Raw genomic sequence first — 26,726 nt, 5'->3', positions numbered from 1 at the left:
CAGCAATACAGCACAGAAACAGGGCCTTTTGCTCATTCATGCTGTACATCAACCATCTATTTACACTAATCCTACATCAATCTCACTGTCTCTCCTCCCCACATCCTCATTAACTCTCCCAGATTCACACCACTCGCTGAGGACATAGTGCTGTTGCCAATTAATCAACCAACTCACATATCTTTGGGATGTGAGAGGTAATTGGACATCCAGAGGAAACCCACATGATCACAGGGAAAGATTAAAAGGCCATGCAAACAGCACCAGAGGTCACGATTGAATTTATGTCTTTGGTGCCTTGTGGAAGCAGCTCTATAAACTGTGCCAATGAGTTAGATTGCAGAGAGCCAGTACAAATATGATGGGTCAAATAGTCACATTCCAAGCCATAATCACTTCAGCATTATCAGCATTCCTGACTGTAATTGTGTTTACGCCATTCTGGTCCCTGGAGAGGTACTGATGAAGGCATTATAAATTCTGTAAAACAATTACTTCAGCTCGTCACACTGCCTTGCCAGAAGACAAGCAATTATGCAGCATGAAGCTGTCATGCTGAAGCACATTTTCAAAGAGAGGGAGACTTGCGAGACAGTGAGAAATGAAGAAACACATGTAACCCTGAGGTTCAGCCAGGATACGTTTGTCTAGGGTAAGACAGCTTCTTGCCCAGCCAAACTGAGAAATCTGGATTGTGTGGATGCTGCGTGATGAGTTGCCTGGTTACGAATCCGAACTGCAAAATATCAGACAGTACACCATACGCAATTAAATGGTTAAACTTTATAAATCTTAATCTGAGTATAAGGTTAGTAAAGAAAATAAAAAGGAAAAGGGCCGATTTTAATGAAACAGTCTAAAGGGAAGGTTGGAGCTCACGGAATTGTCTAGTCATCCCCCATCAACCTCCTCTGAGCGCCACTGACCATAGACCCTCACTCTGAGACAACTTTATCCGGTGCTACCAACTCTTTCCATTCACGTCTTATCTTTTCATCTCTTGCCGATAAAAGACTGTGAAGTTCCTGCTCCTAGACCCACAAGAAAGAGCAACATCCTTCTCATTGGCTAGCATACATTCCAAATCCCCCATTATCTCTCGTCATAACCCAAACATTGCTGCTACAGAGAAACTATTACCTTAGCAGTGAAACCTTACAGTGCGTTACAGTCTTCTCCCCACCAAATTTAGTCATGTCCTCATGACATTGAGATAATTCGCCAATTCTTCCTGCAAAACACAAAGTCCAATCCAGGTACAAAAGGCAGTGACATAGCTCCCCAAAATGGTAGGGGGGTCACACTCTGGTGCTATGTAAGCCAGCCTATCCGGTGGTTTCCTAATTCTCCAAGACCTCCATACCCCCTCGCCTAACTCTTCAGGTTCAGACACTACTGGGGATACTTCCAGTCTACATGGCAAGGCCTCCCCCAACCTATCACTCGTGCCCACCTGCAACTTGGATCTGTCTGTCCTGTGTCCAAGCTCCTCTTAATCCCCTTCAGGGTTTCGCTGCAACCCCCCACTTCACCTGAGTCAGCAGGAGGACTGTGAGTCTCTTCCTCAATGGAGAGTTAGCGAAAGGCAGCATACACCACACCTCCGAGTCCTCATCCTCTGAATCAGTATCCCTCTCAGGAATAGGGACCGGCCTAACCTCTCCTGCTGTGGGTCCTACAGTTGCCCTGTGTTTCCTCAGAGTCCTCTTACTAGGTGTAGGCTTCAAGTCAGGCTCTGTGTCCACCTGCACCTCTTATCCTGTGGCAGCAGTGGTTCCAATGGAGAATCTCCACAGGCCTATTCCCATCCTTTGGTTTCACCTGGAAAACTGGTAGGTTTGACATTTGACTCTCCACCACATAAGGATTAGCTGCCCAGCGGTCCATCCATTTATGTTTCCCAAGTAGCCCCAAATTCCTTACGAAGCCCCGTTCTCCTGGAAGGATTTGAGAGAACCTCACTTTCTGATCATACCTTCTCTTATTTCCTTGATTCTGCCTGGCAGCCGTGACCCCAGCTAATTCATAAGCCCTCCAGATCTCTTCTCATGTCATACACATACTTCAGATAAGTCTTTGGTGGTAAGTCACCCTCGTCAGTCCCAAAACAAAGGTCAATGGGTAACCTTGCCTAGCACCCAAACATCAGATAGTATGGTGAGTACCCAGTAGCTTCATTTCAAGTACAGTTGTAACTGTGAACCAGATGTCCAATATGTTGACTCCACCTGCTCTTCTTGCTGATCTTCAAGGTCCTAACCATATCTAGCAAAGTCCAATTAAACCTCTTGGGCTAGGGATCCTCGACCCCAAGCATGCCCAGTAACTCATGGATGAGCCTGTTCTTGAAGTCCTTTCCCTGATCACTATGTATGCACCTGGGAAGACCATAATAAAGGAAATACTTCTTCCATAACACCTTGGCCACTGTGGATGCCCTCTGGTCCTTGGTAGGAAAAGCCTGCACATATCTGGTGTAGATGTCTGTGATGACTAAGACATTTGCTGTGTTGCTGGCATCAGGTTCTATTGACAGAAAATCCGTACACACCAGGTCCAGCGGCCTGCACTTTGCAAGTGGGACAAGGGAACTGCCCACTTAGGCAGTGTCTTCCACCTTATGCATCGAATGCACGACTTGCAGTATTCTTCGACCTCTGACTTCATCCGGGGCCAGTAAAACTGGTCTCTGAGCAATCCATAGGTGTCTTCTACCCCCAAATACCCAGAATCATCATGAAGTGACTTCAATGCAATCCTCCGATAATTCTCTGGCAGAACTAGCTGGCAACGCCAAGGTTGGTCCTGGAGTGATGTGACCCAATCCAAGATTTGGTTCTGCATCTCCAGCTGAGGCCATTCTCTCAGTAGTGGAGGCATCGACGTGTGTTTCATCTTCTCCGCCTGAGCCATGTCTCCCTTTTCAACCACTGACAAAATGGTACCGATGCCCAAATCATCTCGCTGAGCAGCTGCCACTTCACTGGAACTCAATTCTGGCAGCTGACTTGTCTTCAGAGCAGTCAGGTTACAGTAAACTGCTGGATGGCATCATCAGAAGCTCTCAATTGATCCACCGCTCAATCCTGCCCCTCCTTTCCCTCTGCCCTCATGGTGATGGCAAACTAACACATGGCCTTCGCCCCTGGGGCAGGAACGCTCTCCCACTCCTCATCCCTGTCCAGTCCCTCATGCACCCGTCGGGACAAAGCATCAGCATCAATGTTCCAACTTCCTGGCTGGTACTTCAGGCTGAAATCATATAGCAGACAATACCATCAACCACCGATGGCCTGTGGCATCCCGTTTTGCTGAGGTAAGTATATAAGTTAGGGGGTTGTTGTCCGTTCTCACCTCAAAGTTGGCCCCATAGAGGTAGTCACTCAGCTTATCCACGACCGCCCATTTCAACACCATAAATTCCAACTTGTGCGTGGGATAGTTTATCTCAGAGGGTGACAGACTCCGGCTGACAAATGCAACGGGTCTCAACCCGGTGCCCTGATCCTGATACAGAACGCCCCCCCATGTCTTCCCAGCTGGCATCCGTGTGCAGTATATACAGCAATTGGGGGTCCACAAAAGCCAGTACCGGCGCCTGGGTCAGCAGCTCCTTCAATGACTGAAAGGCCTCTTCACATTTTGCAATCCACCTCAGTTCAAAAGGCTCCTGCAAGCTAAGATACTCTCCATCCTCCTGTACTTTTTTCCCCAAAGGAGGGTAACAGCACAGAAGCTGATTCAATGGGTGACTCACTTTTGCATAGCCCTTCACGAACCTCTGATAGTAACCACAGAATCTAAGGAACGAGTGCAGAGTGCTCACAGTCTGGAGTTTTGGCCTAGTGGTCACAGACAGACAGACATACTTTATTGATCCCGAGGGAAATTGGGTTTCGTTACAGTTGCCCCAACCAAGAATAGTGAAGAAATATAGCAATATAAAACCATAAGTAATTAAATGATAATAAGTTAATCATGCCAAGTGGAAATAAGTCCAGGACCAGCCTATTGGCTCAGGGTGTCCGACACTCCGAGGGAGGAGTTGTAAAGTTTGATGGCCACAGGCAGGAGTGACTTCCTATGACGCTCAGTGTTGCATCTCGGAGGAATGAGTCTCTGGCTGAACGTACTCCTGTGCCTAACCAATACATTATGGAGTGAATGGGAGACATTGTCCAAGATGCCATGCAACTTGGACAGTATCCTCTTTTCAGACACCACTGTCAGAGAGTCTAGTTCCACCCCCACAACATCACTGGCTTTACGAATGAGTTTGTTGATTCTGTTGGTGTCTGCTACCCTCAGCCTGCTGCCCCAGCACACAACAGCAATCATGATAGCACTGGCCACCCCAGACTCGTAGAACATCCTCAGCATCGTCCAGCAGATGTTAAAGGACCTCAGTCTCCTCAGGAAGTAGAGACGGCTCTGACCCTTCTTGTGGACAGCCTCAGTGTTCTTTGACCAGTCCAGTTTATTGTCAATTCGTATCCCCAGGTATTTGTAAACCTCCACCATGTCCACACTGACCCCTTGGATGGAAACGGGTCACCGGTGCCTTAGCCCTCCTCAGGTCCACCAACACTCCTTAGTCTTTTTCACATTAAGCTGCAGATGATTCTGCTCACACCATGTGACAAAGTTTCCACCGTAGCCCTGTACTCAGCCTCATCTCCCTTGCTGATGCATCCAACTATGGCAGAGTCATAAGAAAACTTCTGAAGATGGCAAGACTCTGTGCAGTAGTTGAAGTCCGAGGTGTAGATGGTGAAGAGAACCTCTATCTTAGCCGGATCTGTAGCTACTCCATCTATATGTCCAACATAGCTAACAGATGTTTTGCAGAACTGGCACTTGTCCAAGGAAAGTTTTAACCATTCAGCTTTCAAGTGACTGAGCACTTTCAGTAGCCTTGCTTCATGTTCCTCCAAGGTTGATCCAAACACTATGAGGTCACCCAGATATATCAATACCTCAAGCAAGTACATATCCCCCACAGTCTTCTCCATGACCCACTGGAAGGTTGCAGGGGCTCCCAATATGCCCTGGGGCATCCGTTTGAACTGAAAGAATCCCAGGGGACATATAAAGGACGTTTTCTCTTTGTCGGTCTCACTCATCGGGAACTGGTAATATCCACTCCTCAAATCCAGCACACTGAACCAATTTGCGCCACTCAGACAGGCCAGCGCATCTTCAATCCTTGGGAGCGTATACTGGTCAGGGATGATGCGCCTGTTCAGAGTCCTATAGTCCACACACACCCATACCATATAACCATATAACAATCACAGCACGGAAACAGGCCATCTCGGCCCTCCTAGTCCGTGCTGAACTCTTAATCTCACCTAGTCCCACCTACCCGCACTCAGCCCATAACCCTCAACTCCTTTCCTGTCGATATACCTATCCAATTTTACCTTAAATGACACAACTGAACTGGCCTCTACTACTTCTACAGGAAGCTCATTCCACACAGCTATCACTCTTTGAGTAAAGAAATACCCCCTCGTGTTTCCCTTAAACTTCTGCCCCCTAACTCTCAAATCATGTCCTCTAGTTTGAATCTCCCCTACTCTCAATGGAAACAGCCTATTCACGTCAACTCTATCTATCCCTCTCAAAATTTTAAATACCTCGATCAAATCCCCCCTCAACCTTCTACGCTCCAATGAATAGAGACCTAACTTGTTCAATCTTTCTCTGTAACTTAAGTGCTGAAACCCAGGTAACATCCTAGTAAATCGTCTCTGCACTCTCTCTAATTTATTGATATCTTTCCTATAATTCGGTGACCAGAACTGCACACAATATTCCAAATTTGGCCTTACCAATGCCTTGTACAATTTTAACATTACATCCCAACTTCTGTACTCAATGCTTTGATTTATAAAGGCCAGCATTCCAAAAGCCTTCTTCACCACCCTATCTACATGAGACTCCACCTTCAGGGAACTATGCACTGTTATTCCTAGATCTATCTGTTCCTCTGCATTCCTCAATGCCCTACCATTTACCCTGTATGCTCTATTTGGATTATTCCTGCCAAAATGTAGAACCTCACACTTCTCAGCATTAAACTCCATCTGCCAACGTTCAGCCCATTCTTCTAACCGGCATAAATCTCCCTGCAAGCTTTGAAAACCCACCTCATTATCCACAACACCTCCTACCTTAGTATCATCGGCATACTTACTAATCCAATTTACCACCCCATCATCCAGATCATTTATGTATATTACAAACAACATTGGGCCCAAAACAGATCCCTGAGGCACCCTGCTAGTCACCGGCCTCCATCCTGATAAACAATTATCCACCACTACTCTCTGGCATCTCCCATCTAGCCACTGTTGAATCCATTTTATTACTCCAGCATTAATACCTAACGACTGAACCTTCTTAACTAACCTTCCATGTGGAACTTTGTCAAAGGCTTTGCTGAAGTCCATATAGACTACATCCACTGCCTTACCCTGGTCAACATTCCTCGTAACTTCTTCAAAAAATTCAATAAGGTTTGTCAAACATGACCTTCCACGCACAAATCCATGCTGGCTACTCCTAATCAGATCCTGTCTATCCAGATAATTATTAATACTATCTCTAAGAATACTTTCCATTAATTTACCCACCACTGATGTCAAACTGACAGGTCTATAATTGCTAGGCTTACTTCTAGAACCCTTTTTAAACAATGGAACCACATGAGCAATACGCCAATCCTCCGGCACAATCCCCGTTTCTAATGACATCTTAAAGATCTCCGTCAGAGCTCCTGTTATTTCTACACAAACTTCCTTCAAGGTCCTGGGGAATATCCTGTCAGGACCTGGAGATTTATCAACTTTTAAATTTCTTAAAAGCGCCAGTACTTCCACCTCTTTAATTGTCATAGGTTCCATAACTTCCTTACTTGTTTCCCACACCTTACACAATTCAATATCCTTCTCCTTAGTGAATACCGAAGAGAAGAAATCGTTCAAAATCTCTCCCATCTCCCTCGGCTCCACACATAGCTGACCACTCTGATTCTCTAAGGGGCCAATTTTATCCCTCACTATCCTCTTGCTTTTAATATAACTGTAGAAACCTTTCAGATTTACTTTCACCTTATTTGCCAAACCAACCTCGTATCTTCTTTTAGCTTTTCTAATTTCTTTCTTAAGATTCCTTTTAGATTCTTTATATTCCTCGAGCAATTCCTTTACTCCATGCTGCCTGTATCTAATGTAGACATCCCTCTTTTTCCGAACCAAATTTCTAATATCCCTTGAAAACCATGGTGCTTTCAAACCTTTAACCTTTCCTTTCAACCTAACAGGAACATAAAGATTCTGTACCCTCATAATTTCACCCTTAAATGACCTCCATTTCTCTATTACATCCTTCCCATAAAACAACTTGACCCAATCCACTCTCTCTAAATCCCTTCACATCTCCTCAAAGTTAGCCTTTCTCCAATCAAAAATCTCAACTCTAGGTCCTGTCCTGTCCTTCTCCATAATTATATTGAAGCTAATGCTATTGTGATCACTGGACCCGAAATGCTCCCCAACACATACATCTGTTAGCTGACCTATCGCATTCCCTAACAGGAGATCCAACACTGCCCCATCTCTAGTCAGTACTTCTAGGTATTGTTGCAAAAAACTATCCTGCACACATTTCACAAACTCTAAACCATCCAGCCCTTTTACAGAATGAGCTTCCCAGTCTACGTGTGGAAAATTAAAATCTCCCACAATCACCACCTTGTGTTTACTACAAATATCTGCTATCTCCTTACACATTTGCTCTTCCAACTCACGCTCCCCATTAGGTGGCCTATAATACACTCCTATCAGTGTTACTACACCTTTCCCATTCCTCAATTCCACCCAAGTAGCCTCCCTAGAGGAGCTCTCTGATCTATCCTTCCAAAGCACCGCCTTAAGATTTTCTCGGACAAGCAATGCAACACCTCCTCCTCTGGCCCCTCCTACTCTATCACACCTGAAGCAACTAAATCCAGGAATATTTAGTTGCCAATCACACCCTTCCTGCAACCATGTTTCACTAATAGCTACATCATAATTCCAGGTATCAATCCACGCTTTAAGCTCATCCACCTTTCTTACAATGCTCATAGCATTAAAATAGATACATTTAAGATACTCTCCACCTCCTCCTCTCTTTCCATCCCTAACAATGCATTCAAATTTATTATCCTTTTCTTTCTTCTCCCCTACATCTTCGGGCTGAGCGCATCCCTTCTCCATCATCTGCCTTTCCTCCCTCACACACTGTCTATTTACTTGCTCTACTGGTGAACTAACCTCCTCTCCCATAGTCTCCTCAAATTGATTCCCGCCCCCCATCTTACTAGTTTAAAGTCTGCCCTGTAGCCCTAGCAAACCTCCCCGCTAGGATATTGGTCCCCCTAGGATTCAAGTGTAACCCGTCCTTCTTGAACAGGTCACGCCTGCCCCAGAAGAGGTCCCAATGATCCAGAAACTTGAATCCCTGCCCCCTGCTCCAATCCCACAGCCACACATTCATCCTCCACCTAATTCTATTCCTACTCTCACTGTCGTGTGTCACAGGCAGTAATCCTGAGATTACTACCTTTGCGGTCCTTCTTCTTAACTGCCTTCCTAACTCCCTATACTCTCGTTTCAGGACCTCTTCCCCTTTCCTACCTATGTCATTGGTACCTACATGTACCACAACCTCTGGCTCCTCACCCTCCCACTTCAGGATATCTTGGACGCGATTAGAAACATCCCAAACCCTGGCACCAGGGAAGCAAATTACCATCCGGGACTCCCGATCACCTCCACAGAACCGCCTGTCTGAACCCCTGACTATCGAGTCCCCTATTACTATGGTCCTCTTTCTTCCTCTTTCTTCTATCCCTACCCTTCTGAGCTACAGGGCCATCCTCTGTGCCAGAGGCCTGGCCACTGTCACTTCCACCAGGTAGGCTGTCCCCCCCAACAGTACTCAAACATGAGTACTTATTGTCAAGGGGTACAGCCACTGGGGTACTCTCTAGTACCTGCCTCTTCCCCTTCCTGACCGTGACCCACCTATCTGCCTCCCGTGGCCCCGGAGTGACCACCTGCCTGTAACTCCTCTCTATCACCTCCTCACTCCCCCTGACCAGGCGAAGGTCATCGAGCTGCAGCTCCAGTTCCCTAACTCGGTCCCTCAGGAGCTGCAGTTCGGTGCACCTGGCGCAGATGTGGACGTCCGGGAGGCTCGGAGACTCCAGGACCTCCCACATCCGACACCGAGAACAACAAGCTGCCCTCACACTCATACTTCCCGAATAACTGACAATAACAAGAACTAAAAGGTAAGCCTACTGTGCCCTCTTCCGCCTAAGCCCCCTGAGCCCAAGCCCTACACTCTGCTCCCGGCGCACTCCGCTGCCCACAAACGAAGCTGCCCGCTTCTTAAGGCTGCGTTCTTTTTATATCTTCCCTCCTTCCCAGGCCTCCTCATGCGCCTGCGCAGTCCCGCATCACAGAACTCTGATCTGAGAAGCAATTGGACAATTTGAAAATGGCCACCCCCGTGCTTCCTCTCAAAGCCTCGCTGTCCTCTTCCAAAAGAGAACTACCTCACTCAGTCTCTCCTTTTTATATCTTCCCTCCTTCCCAGGCCTCCTCACGCGCCTGCACAGTCCCGCCTCTCAGAACTCCGATCTGAGACGCAATTGGACAATTTGAAAATGGCCACCCCCGTGCTTCCTCTCAAAGCCTCGCTGTCCTCTTCCAAAAGAGAACTACCTCACTCAGTCTCTCCTTTTTATATCTTCCCTCCTTCCCAGGCCTCCTCACGCGCCTGCACAGTCCCGCCTCTCAGAACTCCGATCTGAGACGCAATTGGACAATTTGAAAATGGCCGCCGCCGCACTTCCTCTCAAAGCCTCGCTGTCCTCTTCCAAAAAAGAGGACCTTCCCATTCTTCTTCCTGGCCGCTACTATTGGGAACGCACAGGGGCTTCGGGGCTTAGTGATGATCCCAGCTTCCTTCAACTTACACAAATGCTGCCGAACATCTTCCGCGTCTGCAGGAGCCAGCCTCCACAACCTGTCTCTGAATGGGTTGTCCTCAGTCACCCAGATAGTGTGATGCGTGATCTTGGAACAACCCACATCAAACTCATCAGTGGAAAAGACACCTTCCAGCTTCAACATCTTTTCTACCAACCTCCTCTTCCAACCTGCAGGAACCGGGGAGTCACCAGTCAAATGACTCAGCGGTCAACTTTTCCCCTTTTTCCAATAGTTTCTCCCCAGCTTGTCTCAGAGGGGCACTAGACATTACCGTCACCGGGAACAGATGCATGAGGGGCATCCCCTGCCTGAAGGTGACTTTCCTATTCGTAGTGTTCCTGACAATCACTGCCATCCTGCTCACCTGTATAACTGAGGGCTTCTGCAGTTCGGGCCTCACCAGTACCCCAGCAGGAAATCCCAGCTCCCCCTCTTGGTCTTCCGGAGCATCCACTAAGAAGGCCTCACCCTCAGGCACTCTGGGAAATTTGAGGGTCCTCATCACTCTCACTACACTCCTGGGCTATACCACTATAGGCTTCACCTGGGTGACCCACACGGTCCCCGGTCTAAAGTCAGTATCCAGCCCATTGCAGCTATTCACTTTCTCAAAAGCAGCCTGAAACACCCAGTGCATGGACAGTGTTCCCAGAAAGCTCTCACTAGCTTTCTCCTTGCAGACCCCCATGAGCCTCCTCACAAGAGGGGTGTTGGTCCCCACCAGAATTGAAATGCCGCCTTTCTCTATGGGATCTGGACAAACCAGCACTAATGTATCATAACCTCAGACACTTCCACATCAGCCTTCAAGAACTCCAGCTTCACTGACAAATAACCGTCCTATGAATAATCCCTGGCACTGAATCCCCAGATCTCCAGTGCCCTGAATGGTGTCAATGGTAAATGTTTCAGATACCGGTTGTCAAATGGGACCTGCAACCCAGTGTTGAGTATGTCCTTAGCATAAATACTCTCTATCCATAGTGACACACTGGAGCATGATCCCACTAAGCCTTCAGGAATAGGATCTTTTGCTTCCGGGAGCTCCTTGGTATATTGCTGGGAATGTATTCCCCCACAAACACCAGGCCATTCCCTCATTGGGTCTCCTCTAAGTTTTCCCAATGACCCTCTCTGCTTAGGTACCCAGGGGTTCACTCTCCTCGCGTGACACCGGCTGCTAACAGACCTCCACATTGTTCATCCTCTTACAGGATCCGCCCCCATCAGCTCCATTGTATGGGGGGTTACACCCACTGATAACAGCAGAGGCATCTCAGTTCTCAACTCTGCCACAATCTCCTCTACCCCTCCCCGGGGCAGGCTATCTGTGGTCACCACACTACAAGGGGCTACTATCAAGGACTGTACCCTGCTGACGTAGCCCTCCTGCACCTTCAACATGTCCTCTTCCTTCCATACCTGTCTGATCAGCTCAGCAAATGAGAGAGGGGGACGCATCTTACAAGAATGTCGGAGACTCCAAGCAATCAAGTCCTGGGACTGGGCGCCCTTGGCTATCTGGTCCATTCTTAACTGATCCACTTCAGCCACATGAATGACGCCTCTGTGCCGCAAGCAATTTAACTGCCTCTCTAGTCAAAAAATCTAAGTAGAAAGCTTCTTCCCCTTCTTCTGACGCATGTTCTGAAACCCCACTGTGAACTCCAGTGGGCTCCCTGTCATACCAAAGGCATCGAAGTGCATGACCATGTATTTTCCAACATTTTATTTCATTTGCCACTTTCTTGCCGATTCTCCTAATCTGTCTAAGTCCTTCTGCATCCTACCTGTTTCCTCAACACTACCTGCCCCTCCACTAGTCTTCATATTATCTGCAAACTTGGCAGCAAAGCCACCTATTCCATCATCATTTATATACAGTGTAAAAAGAAGTGGTCCCAACATCAACCCCTGCGGAACACCACTAGTCACTGGCAGCCAAAAAGAAAAGGATCCTTTTATTCCCACTCGCTGCCTCCTACCAATCTACCAATGCTCTAACCATGCTAGTAACTTTCCTGTAATACCATGGGCTCTTAACTTGGTAAGCAGCCTCATGCGTGGCACCTTGTCAAAGTCCAAATATACAAGGTCCTTTGCATCCCCTTTAACTATCCTACTTGTAATCTCCTCAAACATTTCCAATAGGTTTGTCAGGCAGGGTTTTCCCTGAAGGAAGCCATGCTGACTTTGTACTATCTTGTCCTGTGTCACCAAGTACTCCATCACCTCATCCTTAAAAATTGACTCTAATGTATAGAATCAATTAACTCTTATCACTTTTGATCCCTTGATGAGGGTATGTATTGGCAAATTTATAGATGGCACCTGAGCTGTGCCTACCCACACAATCGTGGATGTAGAGCAGTGGGGTAAACACACATCTTTGAGGTGCATCACTGTTGATTCTCAATGAGGAGGAGATGGTATTTCCAATCTGCACAGACTGTGGTCTCCCACTGAGGAACTCAAAGATCTAGTAGCAGTGGGAGGTACAGAGGCCCAGGTTCTGGAGTTTGTTGAATAGAACTGAGTGTATGATTGTGTTGAATGCTGAGCTGTAATCAATAAACAGCAGCCTGATGCAGATATAACTATTGTCCAAGTGATCCAAGGCTGAGTAGAAAGCCAGTAAGATTGCATCTGTTGTAGACCTATTGTGATGATGGGCAAATTGCAGTGGGGCCAGGTCCTTGCTAAGGCAGGAGTTGGTTCTAGATGTGAGAGCTACTGGACAATAATCAACTGGGCTACCCCTGTTCTTCTTGGGCACTGGTATGATTGTCACCCTTCTGAAGCACGTGGAAACCTCTGACTGGAAGAGGATGGCACCAGCGAACAAAGCCACCAAGGGTGATATTCTCCAGATGGTTCATGAAGCTACTTCTTTCACTTCTTTTACTCCTTTTTTTTCTTTCAAATATAGTTCTCCTTTTGGAGCTTGTGATCTAATTTTGGTGGTGTGCTTTCGGGTCAATTGAGTGACCTAGTGCTTTGCTGAATCCAAAGATGTTCCATGAGACTTCGAGCAAAGTCTGTGGCCTTGACATCAAGAGGCCTGGAGATGGATAGCAAGCCCACGATCAACTCCATTTCTCACCAATCTCACCGATTAAAGTGCCGAGGAAGAGCGAAATCATCGAGGTGAGTGCCTGAGCTGGTGATCTGCACTGTCTACCAGCCTCTCACTCGTTGTTGCCAGAGGACGTTGTCTGCGTGTGATGGTCTCGCTCCCTCTCACTCTCTGCTCCTGAAGAGAGAATCAGAAAAGCTAAAAGAAGATACGAGGTTGGTTTGGCAAATAAGGTGAAAGTAAATCTGAAAGGTTTCTACAGTTATATTAAAAGCAAGAGGATAGTGAGGGATAAAATTGGCCCCTTAGAGAATCAGAGTGGTCAGCTATGTGTGGAGCCGAGGGAGATGGGAGAGATTTTGAACGATTTCTTCTCTTCGGTATTCACTAAGGAGAAGGATATTGAATTGTGTAAGGTGTGGGAAACAAGTAAGGAAGTTATGGAACCTATGACAATTAAAGAGGTGGAGGTACTGGCGCTTTTAAGAAATTTAAAAGTTGATAAATCTCCGGGTCCTGACAGGATATTCCCCAGGACATTGAGGGAAGTTTGTGTAGAAATAGCAGGAGCTCTGACGGAGATCTTTAATATGTCATTAGAAACGGGGATTGTGCCGGAGGATTGGCGTATTGCTCATGTGGTTCCATTGTTTAAAAAGGGTTCTAGAAGGAAGCCTAGCAATTATAGACCTGTCAGTTTGACATCAGTGGTGGGTAAATTAATGGAAAGTATTCTTAGAGATAGTATTTATAATTATCTGGATAGACGGGATCTGATTAGAAGTAGCCAGCATGGATTTGTGCGTGGAAGGTCATGTTTGACAAACCTTATTGAATTTTTTGAAGAAGTTACGAGGAATGTTGACGAGGGTAAGGCAGTGGATGTAGTCTATATGGACTTCAGCAAAGCCTTTGACAAAGTTCCACATGGAAGGTTGGTTAAGAAGGTTCAGTCATTAGGTATTAATGCTGGAGTAATAAAATGGATTCAACAGTGGCTAGATGGGAGATGCCAGAGAGTAGTGGTGGATAATTGTTTATCGGGATGGAGGCCAGTGACTAGCGGAGTGCCTCAGGGATCTGTTTTGGGCCCAATGTTGTTTGTAATATACATAAATGATCTGGATGATAGGGTGGTAAATTGGATTAGTAAGTATGCCGATGATACTAAGGTAGGAGGTGTTGTGGATAATGAGGTGGATTTCCAAAGCTTGCAGGGAGATTTATGCCGGTTAGAAGAATGGGCTGAACGTTGGCAGATGTAGTTTAATGCTGAGAAGTGTGAGGTTCTACATTTTGGCAGGAATAATCCAAATAGAACATACAGAGTAAATGGTAGGGCATTGAGGAATGCAGAGGAACAGAGAGATCTAGGAATAACTGTGCATAGTTCCCTGAAAGTGGAGTCTCATGTAGATAGGGTGGTGAAGAGGGCTTTTGGAACGCTGGCCTTTATAAATCAAAGCATTGAGTACAGAAGTTGGGATGTAATGCTAAAGTTGTACAAGGCATTGGTAAGGCCAAATTTGGAATATTGTGTGCAGTTCTGGTTACCGAATTATAGGAAAGATATCAATAAATTAGAGAGAGTGCAGAGACGATTTACTAGGATGTTACCTGGGTTTCAGCAATTAAGTTACAGAGAAAGGTTGAACAAGTTAGGTCTCTATTCATTGGAGTGTAGAAGGTTGAGGGGGGATGTGATCGAGGTATTTAAAATTTTGAGAGGGATAGATAGAGTTGACGTGAACAGGCTGTTTCCATTGAGAGTAGGGGAGATTCAAACTAGAGGACATGATTTGAGAGTTAGGGGGCAGAAGTTTAAGGGAAACACGAGGGGGTATTTCTTTACTCAAAGAGTGATAGCTGTGTGGAATGAGCTTCCTGTAGAAGTAGTAGAGGCCAGTTCAGTTGTGTCATTTAAGGTAAAATTGGATAGGTATATGGACAGGAAAGGAGTGGAGGGTTATGGGCTGAGTGCGGGTAGGTGGGACTAGGTGAGATTAAGGGTTCGGCATGGACTAGGAGGGCCAAGATGGCCTGTTTCCGTGCTGTGATTGTTATATGGAAGGAAAGTCCCCACATTTAAATGGTCTCTCTCCCTTGATGCTGTTGGAGAATGGTGCCATAGACCTGGTCTCTCTCGGGCAAGGTTTAATCCAAGCAGTTTGTGGGTCGGGCTCTGTAGCTCACATTATGATGGGTTTTGGTTTCTGGTTGCTTTTTTTGTTTGTTTCTGTTTGGGCAACTTTGAATTGTGGTGGGCTGCAGATAATGAACACTGAGCTGAACTGAATTTGCCTGGACTCTTTCTATTTTGTATTTTATATTATGCATATTTTGCTCTTTTTTTTGTTGCCATTTGCCCAATTTGTTTTTTTTTTGTGTGGGGGAGATTTGATGTTTTTCTTTGACCATGGCTGTCTGTAGGGAAGATCATTTTCAAAGTTTATATTGCATACATACTTTAATAATAAATGTACTTTGAATCTTTGAATGTCCTTGAATACTCCCACCAGTTGGATGGCATAGATTTTCAAAGCCCCCTCAGGTACACCATCAGGGGGTGTCTTGCGAGGGTTCACCCTCTTGAAATATTTTCTGACGTCAGCCTCTAAGACAGTGATCACAGGGTCACCAGATGCTGCAGGGAATTGCATAGGTGTACTTCTAACCTCCCATTCAAAGCCAGCCTAAAAGATGTTGAGCTGATCTGGGAGTGAAGCATCATTGCCATTCATGATGTTAGATTTCACCTCGTAGGAACTAATGGTCTGAAAACTCTGCTAGAGCTGCTGTGTATCTGATTCTCTCTCTAATCTCAATCAGAATTGTTCTTTTTGCTCTTAAATTAGCATTTTGCTCTACGCATACCACAGCTGTGCTGATACACTCACATAGCTAAAGACCCTCAATGCTGTGATTAATTTGGAAAATCTTTTCTCCAAAGTCTTCACAACTGCTCTAGTGTGTCACTCACAGATCCGTCATAATAATCTATCCGTGGCCAATCCAATATTTCATGATCATGAATAATGTCCTCTCTCCAGTATTTTCTGCCTCCTTTTCGATAAAGCACATAAACCTAATTTTGAACCAGTTATTTCATGGTAAATTAGTTATTGTCCACATCTTTCCAAAGAACGATATTCACTTGAACAGAAACAGAAGTTCACTTATGTGCATAAAAGCCTGCAGCTCAACTGCTGGATCTCCTGGATCTGAGTCAGTGGGTTTTATTGTTGTCATTTTTCCTAGTGTCATCAAACACCAAGGCACTGAATCAGGCTCTTTGGCCCATCTAGTCCATGATGAACTATTAGTCTGAATCAGAATCAGGTATATTATTACCGGCATGTGTCGTGAAATTTGTTAACTTAGCAGGTGCACATCAATGGAATATATAATGTAGAAGAAAAAAACAAAATAAAATAGTAATAATAATAAATAAATAAGTAAATCAATTATAGTATACATATATTGAATAGACTAAAAATCATACAAAAAACAGAAATAATATATTGTGGCGACCCACTTTCTGCGCAGGCGAACCGGCTCACAAATAGCCAGCGCACAGGGGGAGACTTTGGTAATGCACCTCTGACGTCATTTCCGCCCGGAGAGGGTGGGCACTAGGGATTAAATGCCAGTGCTGTGAAGTTTGAATAAACTAGTCTCAAAACGACTTACCGACTGCGTGTCATCTCCAGCTCTGTATGTAGTACATTGCTACAATATATTAAAAAAGTGAGGTAGTGTCCAAGGGTTCAATGTCCATTTAGGAATTGGATGCAGAGAGGAAGAAACTGTTCCTGAATCACTGAGTGTGTGGCTTTAAGCTTCTGTACCTCCTACCTGATGGTAACAGTGAGAAAAGGGCATGCCCTGGGTGCTGAGGGTCCTTAATAAAGGACAATGTCTTTCTGAGACACTGCTCCTTGAAGATGTCCGGGGTACTTTATAGGCTAGTACCCAAGATGAAGCCAACAAAATATGCAACCCTCTGCAGCTTCTTTTGGTCCTGTGCATTAGCCACCCCCTTCCCCCCATACCAGACAGTGAATCAGCCTGTCAGAGTGCTCTCCATAGTACATTATAGAAGTTTCTGAGTATATTTGTTTACGTGCCATATCTCTTCAAACTCCAAATGAAGTATAGTTGATTCTTTATAATGGCATCGATAAGTTGGGATCAGGTTAGATCCTCAGAGATCATGATATCCAGGAAACTGGTCACTCTCTCCACTTCTGTTCACCTTACTGATATTGAGGGTCAGGTTGTTGCACCACTCCATTAATTGGCATATCTCACTCCTGTATGTATGCCCTCTCACCACCCTCTGAGATTCTACCAACAAAGGCTGTAAAATAAGTAAATTTATAGATGATATTTGAGCTATGCCTAGCAACACAGTCAAGGGTATAGAGAGAGTAGAGCAGTGTGCTAATAAGCACACACGCCTGAGGTGCACCTGTGTTGACTGTCAGTGAGGAGGAGATGTTATTACCAATCTGCACAGATTGTTGTCTTCTGGTCAGGAAGTTGAAGATCCAATTGCAGAGGAGGTACAGAGGCCCAGGTTCTGCAACTTCTCAAGCAGGAAATAGCAGGGGTCTCAGGACAGATCCCTGCGGCACTCCACTAGTCACCGACCTCCAGGCAGAATACTTTCCTTCCACAACTACCCTCTGTTTTCTTCCTTTAAGCCAATTTGTTGTTGCCTCACCTGGAAGGACTGCTTGGGACTCTGAATGGAGATGAGTGAGGAGGGATATAGGCAGGTGTAGTACTTAGGCCACTTGCAGGGATAGGTGCCTGGAGGGAGATTAGTGGGGAGGGACGAACGCTAATTCGTCCTGACAGTCTGACCACACACACACTATCTTTGCTTTTTTACCATCTGTTCTATCCTGAGTCCCTTCATGTTGGTTCCCACTCCCTGACCAAATTAGTTCATACCCTCCCCAACAGCTCTTTCAAACCTGCCTGCAAAAATATTGGGTCCCCTCAAGTTCAGGTGCAACCTGTCACTTTTAAACAGGTCATATCTCCCCCAGAAGAGATCCCAATGATACAAGAACCTGAAGCCCTGAACCCTGCACCAGCAGAATCCAGAATACATTAATCCAGAATCCAGGCAGTGATCCAGAAATTACTACCCAGGAGGTCCTGCTTCTCAGCTTTCTACCTAGCTCTCTAAATTCTCTTTTCATGTCATAGAAACATAGAAAACCTACAGCACAATACAGGCCCTTCAGCCCACAAAGCTGTGCTGAATTTGTCATTACCTTAAAAATTACCTAGGGTTATCCATAGTCCAACATGAGGAAATCTGCAGATGCTGGAAATTCAAGCAGCACACACAAAATGCTGGTGGAACGCAGCAGGCCAGGCTGCACCTATAGGGAGGAGCAATGTCAATGCTTTGGGCCGAGACTCTTTGTCAGGACTAACTGAAAGGAAAGATACTAAGAGATTTGAAAGTAGGAGGGGGAGGGGGAAATGCAAAATGATAGGAGAAGACCGAAGGGGGTGGGGTGAAGCTGAGAGCCAGAAAGGTGACTGGCAAAAGGGATACAGAGCTAGAGAAGGGAAAGGATCATGGGACGGGAGGCCTAGGGAGAAAGAAAGGGGAAGGGGAACACTAGAGGGAGATGGAGGACAGGCAGAGTGATGGGCAGAAAGAGAGAAAAAAAGGAGGGGGAAAAAACTAAATATATCAGGGATGGGGTAAGAAGGGGAGGAGGGGCATTAATGGAAGTTAGAGAAGTCAATGTTCATGCGTTCCATCAGCTATACCGCTATAGTATAGGAGATAGAATTGTGATCACTATCTCCAAAATGCTCTCCCACTGAGAGATCTGACACCTGACCAAGTTCATTTCCAATACCAGATCAAGTACAGCCCATCCTCTTGTCGGCTTATCTACATATTGTGTCAAGAAACCTTCCTGAAAACACCTAACAAACTCCACCCCATCTAAACCCCTCACTCTAGAGATATGTACCAAGACATCTAGCTGCTCTCCATCCCTCTCCAAAATGCGTGGACATGATCTGAGATGCCCCTGACCCTGGCATCCGGGCAGCAACATACCAACAGGTGACCCTCCACTTTTACAGAATCTGTTGTCTGTTTCCCTCTCTATTGACTCCCCTATCACTACTGCTTCCCTCTTCTCCCTCTTTCCCTTTTGCACAATGGACCTATGCTCAGTGCGTGTAACCTGGTCTCCATGGTATTTCCCTGGGAGGTCATCTCCCACAATAGTTTTCAAAATAGTATACTTATTATTGAAGGCCACAGGGATGCTCTGCGTTAACTGCCTATTCAGATTTCCATTTCTCCTGACAGGCACCCAGCTACTCACCTCCTGCAACTTAGGGGTGACTACTTCCCTGTAACTCTGATCGGTTACCTACTCGCTCTCTCATGTAAGCCAAAGGTCTCCAGCTGCTGCTCCAGATCCCTAACATAATCTTCAAAGCTTAGGATGATTGCCCCTAATGGTGACTCCTTTACTTGCATCTTCAGAAACAGTTCTATTTCTATCTTTAAAATCTCTTCTTTTCCTTTTCAGGGTTCTTTTGAGGACCCTCACCTGGAGTTACGCGCTGACCAGTTCTTTGCGGAAATGGGGCTCGCTCTTGGGACATCACGACCAGCCACTTTTCAATATGTCAAAGATGCGGCCTGGAAAACTAGCGTGGCTTCAGGGTGCCAGAGTTTTGGGCTCTGGAGATGGGCCGATTCGAAGCTGGTGCCACCACCTGATATGTCATGGGAGTACACAGAAGATTGAAAGTAGCGAGCTGGCTGCTGGCTTTGTGCCCAGAGAACCAAGTTCTTTAAGCACAGAACTCAGAAAAAACAATGTCACAGACTTTTAACATTGTAAATCAGAGAATTGTTTGTTATGTCTCCCCTCTCGCTGTGAAATGGGGACATCTCTTTCCTTTATTAGGGAAAGAGAGAGCTTGTGGTATTTCGAATACTGGGTGAATGAATAGATTTTGGGGTTCTGCAAGTCTATGTCTTTATTGAAGCTTTGCTGCATGCTTGAGTGCTCGGTGGACAGTGCAGATGGTTTTTTGTTGGTCGGTGAGGTTGGGGGGGGGGTTTGTTGCTTTGCTGCTGCTTGTGCATGGGAAGGTTCTCGCATTCATTCTTTGGGGCATTCCTCTGTTTTTGTGGATGTTTGTGAAGAAAAAGAATTTCAGGATGTATATCGTATACATTTCTCTGAAATTAACTGTACCTATTGAAATGTTAGAAGGAGCTGTAGCCAGATGCACTTCACACAGAACTCCCAGGTCTCCAACATCCAACATGAAGAACACACAACAGCTATTTACTACACAAAGGACAGTAAGAGAGAAAAAAAATGAAATTTACCCAGAGCCAATGCCTCTTTCAAGCCAAAGACTGACACTCCTACTCTCACCACCGGCCTACTCCACACAATGGCCACCCCGCTTGTCCTTTATGTACTTTTAAACAAGCATCAGCAACCTGCAAGAAACTTTGTCGCTATGGCCTGCTCCTGCTGTTACAAGGGAGTGCTGGGAGTGGACCCAAGTGCAGGACTCAGACACTGAGGTAGTTTAAACAGGACTGTGTTTATTGAAAATTAGGAAGGCCAGGAATGAGGACAAAATGTCAACATGGACGTAAACACTGGATAACAAACTGGTAAAACCTGGACTTGACTTGGACTTGGACATAACTTGGACTCGAGACTTGGATCTCGACTCGGACTTGACTGGACTGGAACACAGACATGGACAATGAAGAGACAGAATACTCAACTCGGAGCAGCAGTGAACGGCCAGGCTCACTCAGCTGGAAAGGACTTGGACAACGAGGAGACAAAACCACACAATGACAGTCCATTCGTACCTTTGCTCGGAGTGGCAGCAAACAACTAGCAAATCTCAGATGGCCATGGAAATGACAGAATTTGTACCTTACTCAGTGCAGCAGCAAACAGCCGGCAACTCAGCTGGACATGAAAACGACTGAATTCGCTAAGCAGCACAGGCACTGGAGCAACTTAGAGTCCACGATTCTCAGTGGTTCCGATGATGGTCCAGACAACTTGGCAGCCCCGGAGCCTGAATCTGCCGCCCTGGCTTCCGGTGACAAACTTCCGGTGACAAACTGGCTTCTGGTGATGTGTTTCTGGTGATGAGCTTCTTGGTGTGAGTTTCTGATGACGGTCCAGCAAAGGTATAGCTGAACCCTGGAGCTATTTATGTTGTAGGCTTGAAATGAGGATCAGGTGCCTCAATCAAAGCGCTCAATGGAACACGGGGAGAAAGAAATAACCAGAATGCAGAGTCCATGGACTGGACCGTGAACTGGAATGCAGAGTCCATGGACCGGACCGTGACACCTGCTACTGATTGGTCTGTCGGAATGAGTTTGAACTCCCGTGAAACTCTGTTTAAACAAGCGTCACTGACCTGCGAGAAACCTTGTCACTGTAGCCTGGTCCTGCTGCTGATTGGCCCATTGGAATTGATTCATAATTGATTAAACTTGACTGTAAACCCTCACAGACAAACTCCACTCAGACTGTAATCTCCACACAGTTAGTAAACTTACACAGACAGTAAACACAGACAAAGCTTTACAGGAACAGTAAACTCCACACATCAAGTGAACTCTGCACTGACAAACTCCACATAGAAAGTAAACTCCTCACAGCTAAGCTCCACTGAGACAGTAAACTCTACACAGTAAGTAAACTCCACATGGAAAATTAACTCCAAACCAACAGAAGCCTCCACACAGACAGTGAACTTTACACAAACTACATACAGTAAACTCCACACAAATTCCACACTCACATTTATCTCCACAGACAGTAAAACTCACACAAACTCCACACGGTCAGTGAACTCCACACAGATGAACTTCACACTGATATTCAACTCTGCACAGACAGTAAATTCATGGAGACAGTATACAGCACACAGACAAAACTTCAGAGGGACAGTAAACTCCACACAAATGAACTTCATACAGAAAATAAACTCCTCACAGATAAACTCCACATGGCCAGTAACCTCCTCAGAGACAAACTCCACACACAGTAAACTTGAAATGGAGAGTAAACTCCACATTGGCAGTAAACACTTCATGCACTCACACTGCACACAGACTGTAAACTCCACACAGTGTAATTTCCACACAAATGTTAAAATCCACACAGACAGCAAACTCTACATAGACTAACTCCACATAGACAGTAAACTGCAAGTAGTCAAACTCCACTCAGGCAGTAAACTCTACACAGTAAACTTCTCAGAGACTATCTCCACGCAGACAGTAATCTCCACATATAGAAATTTCACACAGACATTCTGCACATAGATAGTTACCAACACATGGACAGCAAACTCCATCTCCACAGTAATCTCCTCACAGACAAACTCCACTCAGCTTGTAAACTCCACACAAACTGCAAATAGAAACTCATTGAGAGTAAACTGCACACATACAGTAAACTCTATACAGACAGTAAACTCCAGTTAATTAACCCACACAGACAAATTCCACAAATATAATAAGCTCCACCTAAACTCTACTCAGATGGTAAATACCACACTGATAGTAAACTCTACACAGTAATTCCTCAGTGACTAACTCCACGCTGACACTTCCTGCCTACCCTTTTGATACACTGTGCATCCTTGGACATTAAACTCCCAGCTATAATCTTTCAGCAATGATTCCGTGATGCCTACAACATCATACCTGCCAATCTGCAACTGTGGTGCAAGTTCATTTATCTTATTCCATGTACTGTGCGCATTCAGATACAGCACTTTCAGTCCTGTATTTACCCTTTTAGATTTTGTTGCACCATACTCAACCTTTTGATTCCTAATTTTTTCTGAGGTCTTATCAACATCTGCCGCCACAACCTCTCCATTAACTCCTCTGGCACTCTGGTACCCATCTCCTTGCAACTCTAAACTTCACCAGGCAGCATTAGGAAACCTTTCCGCATTGACATTAGTCTCCCTCCAGTTCAGGTCCAAATTGTCCCTTTGGCAAATGCAATGTTAGCATTCATTTCACGAGGACTAGAACATAATTTCCCTCGGGATCAATAAAGTATGTCTGTCTGTCTGTCAAAAGCAAGGATGCAATGTTGTAACATTATAAAGCACTGGTGGCCTCACTTGAATATTGTGAGCAGGTTTGGGTCCCTAATCTTAGAAGGGATGTGCTGAAGTGGAAGGAGTTCAAAGGAAATTCACAAAAATGATTCCAGGGTTGAATGGCTTGTCATATGAAGAGCATCTGATGACTTTGAGCCTGTATTACCTAGAATTCAAAAGGATGCAGGGTGACCTCATTAAAGCCTATCAAATGATGAAAGGCTATGATAGAGTGGATGTGAAGATGTTTCCTATGGTGGGAGAGTCTAAGACCTGAGGACACAGCCTCTGAATAGAGGGGCGTCCTTTTAGAATGGAGATGAGAAGAAATTTCTTTGGCTAGAGAGTGGTGAATCAATGGAATCCTTTGCCACAGACAGCTGTTGAGGCCAAGTCTTTATGTATGTTTAAGGCAGAGGTTGATAGATTCTTGATTGGTCAGGGCATGAAGGGATATGGGGAGAAGGCAGGAGATTGGGACCGAGAGGAAAATTAGATCAGCCATGATGAAATGGTGGTGCAGAATCGATGAGCCAACTGGCTTAATTCTGCTCCTATATCTTTTGGTCTAAGCTGCACATGTTGAATGGAGACCGACATTTAACATCACACAGACAGTAAACTGCACATAGGGAAGCTTCACAAGTGCCGTCAACTCCACACATACAGCAAACTCCATGCAGACAGACATGAACTCCACATACACAATATCCACACAGGAAAATCTCCACATTGATATTTAACTCCACACGGACAGGCAAATTGCACACAGAGAAACTTCACAGAGACAGTCCACTTCACACATAAGTAAACTCAACACAGACTGTAAATTCTTCGCAGATAAACTCCACACAGACAGTAAACTCAGTATGAATCTAAAACTGGATCAGGCTTGTATTTATATTATTATTTGTAATTAATCATTGTGCTTATTGTTATTATGATTTGTATTTTTTGTATTTGCACTGTTTGTCTCCTTTTGCTCATTGGTTGTCAGTTTTTTATGTGTGGTGTCTAATTGATTCTGTTGTAGTTCTTTGTTCTATTATGAATGCCTGCAAGAAAATGAATTTCAGGGTGTATGGTGACATACACAAACTTTAATAACAAATTTACTTTGAACCTTGAAGAGAATGAAGCTCCTTGTGCCTATATGAACACTGAAATGAACTAATTATATTAGTAATTATAATACTATATTAATTATTCATTAACTATTACTGTGGAAAGTCTTCATTGGACAAGTTCTTTCAGTCAGTTTTGTGCAGCTGTTCGGTTTTGCAGGGCTGCATGATGTCAGATTCTAGTATCACATGATGGAGTTTTAAAAACATTTGGCCATGAAGTATATGAGTATCGCTGTATACTAATGGTGCATGAGACCATTCATTTTTGGTAAAATATAATTCTGTAAGGTTGTGTGTGTTGCCAAGATTTTCAGCATCTGTTGAATCTCTCATGTCAGGTTTCACAAATTTACTTACTTAAACCCAACAACCTACGGAGGCATAGGCCATTGATGTTATCTCACCAGAATCCTCTGTCCTGGGCCAGTCTTTCAAGTTGTGCCCAGATGTGGATCATCTAAAATCCTTCTTCTCCCAAGACTGAAGTTCTTGGAGCTTCTGTTGGCATTTCTGTAACTATGGGTTTTTATGGTATGGGGTTTCTCGTCCCATGCCCAACTCTCCTTTCGCAAATGGGCTTGGGACCATCTATGGCAGAACTTTCACAAATGTTGTTAATCATAAACACAAGAGATTCTGGAAACCCAGAGCAATATGTGCAAAATGTTGGAGAAACTCAGCAAGTCAGGTAGCGTCTATGGAGATGAATAAATAGTCGGCCTTGTTTCACTTATCTCCTGCCAGCTTGTCCTCCTTCCCTTCCCTCTGTCTTCTTATTCTGGCTTCTGTCCCCTTCCTTTCCAGCCCCAATGAAGGGTCTCAACCTGAAATGCTGATTCTTTATTTCCTTTCATTGATGCTGCCTGACCTGCTGAGTTCCTCCAGCATTTTGTGTCTTGCTTACAAGTGCAGTTGTTTACATTCTAGTCAAAAAAGGCAGGTGTTATTCATCATCCTATTGTTAAAACTATCAACATCTACATCTGTTTTCAATGACTGGGTTCATCTGTCAGTGGAAACTTTAATCATCAATTAATATATGTATGCAGCAACAGGTTGGTGGCATCTCTGGAAGTTGAGCATTGGGGCAGAGTTTCCCTGCAGTAGTTGATAGTTTACAATTCATGTGGCATCTCTTCCTTGCGACAGCTGGTTTGTGCCTTAAAAATTGTGCATGCCATTCTTATTTTTTCTCTTTGGAAAATTTGGTCCATTATCTTTATTCACTAAATTACTTGGTGCTATTGTCATTTTTATCAACTCCAACATAGACCAAAACTTCCACACTGCATGTAAAATTTAAAGCAACACATGCAAAATGCTGGTGGAACTCAACAATCAGACAGCATTTGTGGATTTTGGGCCAAGACCCTTCATCAGGGCTGGAAAAAGAGGAAAAGCTGGAATAACAAGGTTAGGAGAGGGGAAGGAGGACAAGTTTACAGGTGATTGGTAAAGCCAGGTGGATGGGGGGGGGGGGGGATGAAGTAAGAAGCTGGGAGGTCATAACTGGAAAAGGGACTGGAAAGAAGGTCGGAGGTGTTGTGGATAGTGTCAAGTCGGAGTTCTTGTTCTTCTTTGAACATGTGCAGCTTCCCTACTTGAAATGGATTGAATACGCCTACCTGAAGGGTTTTTAACTGGATTCCACTCAATGACCAAACAACTTTTCCTTTTTTTTCTCCTTTTATTTTTCGCAAGTGTGGCAGTTTGATAGTTCCATGAGTCAGTAGTCATTTGTCATAAATAATCAGTCATAAGTCATTAGTCATAAGGTATAAGTTGTCATTAGGTTAAGGTTAAGGTGAAAAACTGGCTGCCTCTCGGACTTTGTAGACAAATTCGGACCTGCACCTCTGTTTCTCTAATGGACAGTTATGGCCTCCAACCGTTATGGTTTCAAACTAGGCGAACTCTCTCGAAGGTTTGTGAGCTCTTCTTAAGCCTCGCGCCGTTTCCAAGAAGAGCCTGCTCGCGATGATTCCCGTGGCAGAGTTAACCCAAACGCAGTGTCGTCAGTGCTTTTTTCCATGAAACAGTCTCAAGTTATTTAAAGTTTGGCATCTTACTGCAGATTTCAACGCTGCTCCCGGACTGCCGCTGTGATGCTGTGGGGTCCGCCCAAATGTTCTGGGCAGAATCAGCCCTCAGGCAGTAGGTTCTGTCCGGTCTATCAGTGATTTCTTGCTCTTACTTTTTGAGTGCTGCTTGTGCATATTCCACCAGTACTTCATCCTGGGTTCAGTTCTTGGAATTCAGTTCAGTGACTTGGAGTATTGCCAACAGTTTTGGGACCCTTAT

Source organism: Hypanus sabinus, chromosome 30 (genome assembly GCF_030144855.1).
Source record: "Hypanus sabinus isolate sHypSab1 chromosome 30, sHypSab1.hap1, whole genome shotgun sequence".
NCBI lineage: Eukaryota > Metazoa > Chordata > Chondrichthyes > Myliobatiformes > Dasyatidae > Hypanus > Hypanus sabinus.
Note: the sequence above shows the minus strand (reverse complement) of the source record.